We start from the raw sequence: 10,031 nt of genomic DNA, 5'->3' as shown, positions 1-10,031 counted from the left end.
ATCATTCATGGAAATAACTGACACTTTCCTTATCCCGGGAGTATCTAATGATGCTCTAAGACTCACATTGTTTCCTTTTTCTTTCAGGGATAGGGCAAAGTCTTGGTTCAATTCCTTGCAACCAGGATCTGTGGATTCTTGGAATAGCATGGCTATAAAGTTTTAAAAAAAATATTTTCCTCCCACTCGGAATGCTAAGTCCAGAAACGAAATTTGTCTTTTTAGACAAATGGACGATGAGGCAGTTCCCGATGCTTGGGAAAGGTACAAGGTGTTAGACCCCATAAGTATCATGCATGAAATAATGAAGACAAACAAGTGATGAAGAACCAGAAGGCCGATGGAAGACTTCAAGGAAAAATGACTAAGTCTGAAGAACAACCAGAGGGTCGATGAACTGACCAGAGATGCGATGGAAAGTGCATCTCCATAACCCCTCTGGATACTAACACTTGGAGTTTCCTTCACCAGTTCAACCAAAGGCAAGCAATGAAGATATGAAGATAAGGTTGAACGCATATCCTATGGAAGACAGCTGGAGATAATCATTCAACAGCTGGATTCTACAAAGTTTATCTCGTTTTAATGTTTATCCTTATTATGGATAAGCTTTATCTGTTAGTAGAAGATTAGCTAAATAGTCTCGCTAAATAGTTATCTTCTTATTAGTCTACTAGTATAAATAGGTGATTAGGCCTATTGTAATCAAGGACGCTTTACGTTTTTACATTATTATTAAATAAAGTAAAATCTTTGGCACTCAAGATTGTTCTTTGAATGTTCATACATTATTCTTGAGTGTTCATCATTTTGTTCATTAAAACACTATGATTTGGTTATTCTTAACTTGATTATTAGTGTTATTGAGAGATATGGGATCAACAATTGGTATCAGAGCCAATTGATTGTTTTTCAATCAAACGATCATCAAAAATCTCTCAATTCACGTTTTTCACAAAAATTATCTTCTCCAAAACGTAAACTTTCTCTCTTCAAAAATCTTAATGGCCAATTGGAACTCCGCCTAAAGTGTTGGTTCCCTCACCAAACCTCCAACTCTTCAAAGAGAAGAGTACCCACAATGGAGGATACAAATGGTGAATTTTCTGGAAGGAATGGACAAAAACCTTCTGCGATTTGTTATGGAGGGTCCCTATGTTCCAAGAGTACAAGGAACAAATACTACAGCTGATATTCCCACCTACTACATGCCCAAGGATGAGAAGAATTGGGATGAAGACGACATAGAGCGGGTTGAGATCGACAAAAAGGCCAAAAGACTGATAATCATGACCATATTAAATGAAATCTTCCAATCTCTTGATGCATGTTCCACTGCCAAAGAACTATGGGATGAGCTGGCAAGCCAATTGGAAGGAGAGACAAAAACGAAGAAGAATCGTAGAGCCCAATGTCTCAATGAATACACCAACTTCAAGGCTCTTCCTGATGAACCAATTTAGAAGACATACGATTGTTTCAACACATTGATTAATCAATGTCGTCGAAACGATATCTCTAGAACTAAGGAAGAGAACAATGTTTTATTCCTTAAAAGTCTCAGCGATGAATGGACACAACTGTCGATGTCGCTTCAAGCAAATCAGGACTTAGACGGCTAGTCAATCCATGACGTATACGGAACGCTTGCTGCACAAGAGAACGAAATCATGAAGAAAAAGGTGCCCATCGGTGGACCCCTGGCTCTAGCAGCTGAAGAAAAGGAAGTATCAAGGACCTCCACCAGAGACCACAAAAAAAAAAGCACTGGTGGTGGAATCAGAATCTGAAGATGAAATTTCTGAATTAGATGATGATATCAAAGCCTTTGCCAAATCTCTGGCCTTGATTACAAAGCAGTTCCAGAAAAAGTTCATCAAGAAACCCTATGAACGATGAGAGTTCAAAAGGGAGAGGTACCAGCCATCCTATGAAAGGAAACCATCTAAATTTCATCAGAGGGAAGACAGGGATGGAAGAGGAGAGATAGAAGAAAGAGAAGATAGAAGAGAGGAGAAGAAAGAGGACAAAGATGGAAGGAAAAATGACTTCCGCTGCTTCAGGTGCGGAAAAATCGGTCATTTTTCCAAAGAATGCAGAGGACGACTGGTAAAGGATGCTGACTATTACAAGAATAAATACAAGTACAATCCTAGATAGCGAAGCCTGATGGCTGAGAAATAAAACTGGGTGTCTGATTCTTCATCCGATGAAGAAGACAAAGCACTCATCTGCCTAATGGCCACGTCCAATGCAGAATCTGCCTCTGACACCGATGACAGGTATGTGAGTCTACTTTCGATAAAACCAACCCGGCTCCATTTGAGCTAGAGTTAACGGTAATAAAGCTTTCAGAGGATTTTTTAAAACTAAAAGAAAAGTTAAGTTTTGAAAAATCTGAAAGACTTAAAGCGGAAAAAGAAGTCAGTTTTTACAAAAGAGAAACTGATCTTCTAACCGAAGAAAAAACTGATCTGATGAAAGAAAAGACTCGCATCACCGCCCTTAAAAAATCAGAGGAAGAAAAACTTCTGGAAATAAACAAACGAGTAACCAAAGACTTAGAAAAGAAAACTAAGGCTTTAAAAGAATCTGAGGCCGAGAGACTCAACTCAGTAGCTCTCAAAGATTTCTTTCAAAAGGAAAGGGAGATTCTTCATCAGAAGCTTCAAACCAATGAACTTTTGATGAAGAAATACAAAGATGCCCAAGATGTGTATGAAAAGTTAAATGGCCAAACGGACACTCAAGGGATTGGATTCAATGAATTGGACTCCTTCATCGATTCAAATAAATCCACCCTTGAATCCACTTTCAAACTTGGATGCATTCAGAAACCCGACTTTATCCCGAAACCAAAAGCGAATTTTAAAAGAGTTAAAGTCGATGGAAAAACTGTCGTTTTAAGACAGGATTTTGAAAATGTGGTGTATGAGAGCAGTACATGTAAGAATTCTGATGAAAGGAATGACACCTCCAAATCAGAAACCGATAGAAACTCTATGGTCAAACCAGAGTTTCTAGTTGTCAATTCCACTTCATCAGCAAGTATTGTTGATGAAAAGGAGAATCCTAATGAGGAACCATCAGCTGATGAATCGATGAATCATCCAAGTAAAACTGTTGTTCATCTAAGTTAGAATCGATGGAACCTCAAGCAGATCACTCTAAAGCATCAACCTCTAAACCCACACCTCCCACAAACATCCTTGTTAATTTTGATTTCGAGAAATCAGCGAGAGACTTTCTCGATTCCGAATCTGAAGAAGAGATAACCTGTGAATCACCAAAAATCATTGAGAATAAGGAGCCTCAAAACTTAAAACCCTCAATGAAATCTGGTATTCCTCCATCGATGAAATCTTCAGACAAAGGAAAGGGAAAAACTGAAAGATATTAAACCTGCCAAAGATAAATCAAAAGACCCTAGCATATCTTCTAAGTTCATTAAGTTCACTCGTGAGCAAAAACAGAAGTGGCCTGCCTCTGAGAAAACTAACCACCACTTTTCCTCTCGTCCAGCTGAAGAAAAGCAGTCCTTCCTCAGGAGAAAAGAAATAAATACAAAGAACCCCTTAAATAAAAAATCTGAACTAGATAGGAAGTTTGTAAAAACAACCGATGCTAGGACAGGATTTACATCTTCTGTATTTGCTTCTTCATTTTCAAAGAATAAAAAGAACGTTAGACATTCATGTCCAAATTACAATTGTCAATGTTTAGCTCTTTTACAAAACCTGAGGAATCACATGTTGACACATTGTTGCATATTCTCCCAACACGTTTATCATTATCAAGTTAAAACCAATGAAAACGTGAAAAAGCCCAAGTCCAAGGGCAACGGAAATGCTAATAAACCCAAGACTGCAAAGGCTAAGGGCGATGAAAATAGAATTGTATCTCCTACTAACAAACTTGGACCCATTAAGAAATGGGTACCTAAAACCCCTTAACTTGTCTTGCAGGACCAACATGTGCAACCATGGTATATGGATTCAGGTTGCTCCAGGGCACATGACTGGTGACAAAAGTCAGCTGACCACCTTCATCGAAAATCTGGAGGCTCTGTCACTTTTGGAGACAACAGCAAGGGAACCATCAAGGGATACGGAACTATCATCAAAGGCAACATCTCCACCAGCAAAGTGGCTTATGTTGAAGGTTTGAAGCACAACTTACTAAGCATAAGCCAATTCTGTAACAAGGGTCTTGAAGTCAGGTTCCGCAAAGGTTTCTGTATCATAGAGACAAAGCTCGGTCAAACCATTATCAAGGCCAAGAGAGAAGAGAATATCTTCTGGATTTTCAATCCTCTGAAGGGCAAGACACCCTTTGCCTTGTATCCCATAAGAGCAATGAAAATTGGCTATGGCACCAGAAGTTCTCACACCTTAATTTTGATGTCTTAAGAAAGCTAGCCAAACAGAAGCTGGTCAAGGGGATTCCTGATCTCAACTTTGAAAAATATCATCTATGCTCAGCCTGTGAGATGGAAAAGCTAAAACGGGCCTCTCACCGAACAAAGTCAGAAACCTCCTACACCAAGCCCTTGGATATGATCCACATTGATCTTTGTGGGCCCATATCTACACAAAGCCTCTCAGGAAAGAAGTACATACTTGTACTTGTTGATGAATACTCCAGATACACCTAGGTTGAGTTTGTGAAGAAGAAATCAGATGTTCCTGACCTACTCATTGGGGTGATGAAAAGGCTTCAAGTCCTTCTATAATGAAAACTCATTAAAGTTAGAAGCGACAATGGAACTAAATTCAAAAATGCCAGAATCGATGAATACCTCATCAATGAAGGCATCACACAAAACTTTTCAGCAGCTAGAACCCCACAACAGAATGGAGTGGTAGAATGAAGGAACATAACCCTTGTGGAAGCAGCAAGGACCATGCTTGCTTCATCAGAGTTAGCCATCACCTTCTGGGCTGAAGCAATTTCTACTGCATGCTTCACCCAAAATCGATCCATCATCAACAAGAAGCACCAAAAGACACCCTATGAGCTCATCAATCAGAGAAGACCAAATGTTAAGTATTTTCATGTCTTTAGGTGCAAATGCTTTGTACTCAATGATAGGGAATACCTTGGCAAGTTCGACAAGAAAGTCGATGAAAGGATCTTTCTGGGATACTCTCAAACCGCAAAAGCCTACAGAGTCTACATCAAAAGGACAAAAATTGTCATAGAAAGCATCAATGTGTCTTTTGATGACTCCACATCAATGACTTCTGGACACAATAGTTCAGAACTTGGACTTCAGAGAAGAGCATTTGATTCATCACTTGGCAAACCCAATGAATCAGAGTTAGCTCAATTATTTGAAGACATCTTCGAAGAAGAAGTACTCTTTGGACATGCGCCAACTACCAAATGCACTTCCAGAACCGATGAAGAACATGAAGTCTCTAATGCTAAAGGTACAACTTTTACTGAAACTAATGTTACTTCACCTTCTACTTCTTCTGTGTCTTCAGATCAAGAACAAGAACCAGAGTCTATCTCTGGAGACGATCTCTTCGAGGGGGAGCAAGCAGTTCCATCAGTCAATGAAAAACTGCATCCTGTTGCTCCAGAACCCCAGTCAAGCACCAAGTGGACGAAGGACCACCCTCATCACCTAATCATTGGTGACCCAACATTTGGTGTAAAGACAAGATCAGCAACAGCCAACGAATGCCTCTTCGCCAACTTCCTTACCATAATTGAACCAAAGAAAATTTCTGAAGCCCTATAAGATCCAAACTGGATAGATGCAATGCAAGAAGAGCTACTACAGTTTGAAAGAAATAAGGTATGGTCCCTTATGCCTCTACCAAAAGGGAAGACGGCAATAGGAACCAAATGGGTCTTTCGAAACAAGAAGGACGAAGATAGCATAGTAATAAGGAACAAGGCCAGGCTTGTTGCCAAGGGTTACTGCCAGGAAGAAGGGATTGACTACGATGAGACATTTGCTCCCGTTGCAAGACTTGAAGCCATCAGGATATTCCTAGCCTATGCAGCTCATAAAGGCTTTAAGGTCTATCAGATGGATGTCAAGTCTACCTTCCTCAACGACAAACTTCAAGAAGAAGTTTACGTGCAGCAGCCCCCTGGGTTTGAGGATCCAAAACATCCAGAATATGTCTATTTTCTGGACAAAGCTCTGTATGGGCTAAAGCAAGCACCCAGGGCCTGGTATGAAACTCTATCCACCTTTCTCATCAATAATGGCTTCGAAAAAGGTACAATCGATACAACCCTCTTTCTCAAGAAGCATAAAGGTGACATACTACTAGTACAAATATATGTGGATGACATCATATTTGGTTCTACAAATGCAAAACATTGCAAAAAATTCTCAAAGCTGATGAAAAGCAAATTTGAAATGAGTATGATGGGAGAACTCAGTTTCTTCCTTGGACTTCAAATAAAACAAACTTTGGAAGGGATTTTCATCAATCAATCCAAATATGTGACTGACCTTCTGAAGAAATACTCTCTCTCAAATTCATCAGCGATGAGAACTCCTATGGCTATAGGAGCCAAGTTATTTGCTGATCCATCAGCCAAATCTGTGGATGTAACAACCTACAGAGGCATGATTGGATCACTCCTGTACCTAACTGCTAGTAGACCAGATATTATGTTTGCTACATGTCTCTGTGCAAGGTATCAATCCAACCCCAAAGAATCTCATCTCTCTGCAGTCAAGAGGATCTTTAGATACCTTAAGGGAACTCCTTCATTGGGTCTCTGTTATCCTAAGAACTCTGGCTTTGATCTAATAGCCTATACAGATGCAGATCATGCAGGGTGCAAGCTTGATAGAAAGAGTACGTCTGGAAGCTGTCAACTCTTGGGGGACAAGCTGGTCAGTTGGACATCCAGAAAACAGAAATGTGCCTCAACATCCACAGCAGAAGCAGAATATGTTGTTGCTGCTAGTTGTTGTTCACAAGTCCTCTGGATGAAGACTCAGCTTAAGGACTATGGTTTTCAAAATGAAAAGATACCAATCCTCTGTGACTCCAAGAGTACAATAGCTATCTCTGCAAATCCAGTGCAGCATTCCAAGACCAAGCACATCGATGTAAGGTATCACTTTCTGAAAGACAATGTTGAAAAAGGTAATATAGAGATGTACTTTGTTCCTACTAAGATTCAACTTGCTGACATTATCACAAAAGCTCTGGATGAGAAAAGATTTTTGTTCCTAGTCAGCAAGATGGGTATGCTGAATCTTACCATTTAGAGGCAATCATAAGCTTGAAACTAGAGATCCTCAATATCTCACGGTTATGCCTAAAAGTGATATATAGTATTATTGCCATAAACTCGAAGTACTCTAAACCAGAGCCTCTAGTTGTAAAGACTAGAGCCTCTGGCCGTTTAGAATCACATTAATTTTTGGCAAAATTTTCATCGGCCTTGGAACCAGAGACCTCTGGTCCAAGCCAATACTTAATGACCTTTTTCACTAAGTATTCTCCTCACAACTAGAGCCTCTGGTTACGAAGAACAGAGCCTCTGGATTCAAAACCTTTGGAACCACAGCCATCTGGTCTCAAAGGCACATACATTCTATCACCACATACATGCATTCAACCATTTTTTCATACTACTTTGCATCGCCTTTGAAACCAGAGACCTCTGGTTCATAGACCATCAATTCATACCATTTTGCATATTTTTCACCTTAACAACCAGAGCCTATGGTTCCAACGACCAGAGCCTCTGGATTTGTTGTCTTTGGAACCACCCCCTCTGGTCTCAAAGACCCACTTGTTTACATGCCCATCTCTCACACTTAGACACATTTCATATCATCCTTTCCTCATCATTTGCAACCAGAGCCTCTGGTTCTATAAACTAGAGCCTCTGGTCATCAAAATGAACCTACCTCTTATTAGTTCAAGGTGGAGTTTTTACACTCAATCTCCTCCCCATGCATCATTCAAGGGGGAGCTTTTCATTCATCATAAAGAACTTTCCATTGCATAAATATGCATTTCCCATCCCAGAGCCTCTGGTTCTACTATCCAGAGCCTCTGGACACCAAAATGCTAGGTATATGATGAATAAAACATGTGTAAGTAACCTGAGACCCTTTGGTCCTACATCATGGGTTGTCCATGCTTAACCAGAGCCTCTGCTTTGTCCATCCAAGGCTCATAATACATACAACCCAACAATTCATCGATGAACTTATTCATCATGCATAACCAGAGACCTTTGGTTCCCCATCCAATGAGTCATGTCCAATCAGCACTCTTCTGGTTCAATGACAAAACAATTTTTTTTTTCAAAAAAAAAACCCATCTTAATTACAAACTCTTTAAAGATTATACAACATTGCAGCTTTTGTGACTAAAAACAATGCTTCATGAGTTTTTAGAAGGCCAAAACTTCGTAATTAGTATTAATCTTACAATTAGATGGACTTTTAAATTGTTTTTGGCACGATATTTCAAGAAATATTATTTGGAGTAATTTTTTTTACTCTAAGTAATCCAACCGTCACCTGCACAAAAGCCTGACACATTACCAGCCTGTTCCCCATAAACCTCTTCACCCTCCCCATGACGACACGTGTCCTCCAACATTAATGGCATGATACTGTCAAGACGCAACACGATCCCCACCAAATCACCTTTTTACCAAACGTCTCCCACGATCATGATTACAATTTAAATAGTATATTTATTTTTTGACGATTCCACTCCTCCACCTATAAATACCCATCTTCCCCAAACCATTTCCTCTTTACGCTTCCAAAACCTGCAACTAAATACAGACGGTCTGAAACACCCAAAACCTGCAACGTCAACTTGCAATGGCATCCTCCGCCTCTCATGAATCAAACGACAACGACAGCCATGTGTAATCCACCGGCACCGACAGCCGCACACTAGTGTTCCTTCCCTTAAAACCAAACAACCACGCAATCGACCTTCCCACCGACCTATTTGACGCAAAGTATGCCATCATGATAGAGTTCTTCCAGAACGGTATTCTACAACCGGCGTTGACGTTAGTCGACAATGGCATACCGTTCAGGTACGTCCAACAGTACTGGCATACTTGCGAGTACATCCCCGACAGCCGTGGAATCATGGGGGATATTGACGCACCAAACGACATGATCTGCTCCGTCAAAATCTCCCTGGCAAAGGTCTCTAGAGTCCTTTGCATTCCCACACGCCAAGAACTCGGCATTGACCAATACGCCGAACTACCCACCAGCTCCGATATCCTATGCTTCATCCACATGCTAGGTTACAATCGTGACCCTACGCAATGCCCCTGACTTTAAGCGGCAATTTCTCCCCCCAATGTGGAATATGTTTTTTTCCATATTGAACAGGGCCCTGACCTGCAAGCTGGGATCGATGGATCAGGGTAACATCAACATAATGACCATCATGTACGGCCTCTTCTTCAATATGCCGCTGGACTACGCTGTCCTCATCTACAATGAAATCCATGCAGCAGTACTCAAGAAGTGCAAACTTCAGGCCGCCGGTAAGCCCCTGACGTCCATGCTCTACCCACGATTCCTCGCTCTCTTCATAAAGGATGCGATGAGAAGACATGAACTCCCGGCCGATGGACCATTCATACCACAGTTCACAATGCATGGTCATCATCCAACAATCTCCAAGGATGGCTATACCATCGAGAGGACAGTCTCTCGAGCCATGCTCAGCGTCATACCAGAGACGTCTGAGATAAGGCAGACCTATGAACGCTCTATGTTGTCCCAAGAACCGAGGGCAGCTACCCCATAGCACTTAGAGCAGTCCCTAGAAACCAACGAGGGAGCACAGGAGCCGTCTTCATCGGATAATGAAGATGATGATGATAACTCTCCTCGTGCATCCCCCGGCCCCTCACACACAATATCAATCCCCACTACCCAAAGGGCACCCACTACCACTACCCCCGGTGATCAAGGCCCAAGGGGTATTGAACAAGGATGACCCAGTCCAATCCCACACCCAGCCAGCCATCCAGAGGTCATCCTTCGGGCCTCT

The sequence above is a fragment of the Cynara cardunculus genome, unplaced genomic scaffold (genome assembly GCF_001531365.2).
Source record: "Cynara cardunculus var. scolymus isolate 2C unplaced genomic scaffold, CcrdV1 Un_Scaffold_5119, whole genome shotgun sequence".
Taxonomy (NCBI): Eukaryota; Viridiplantae; Streptophyta; class Magnoliopsida; order Asterales; family Asteraceae; genus Cynara; species Cynara cardunculus.
The sequence above is the reverse complement of the archived record's forward strand: the minus strand, read 5'-3'. Positions refer to the sequence as shown.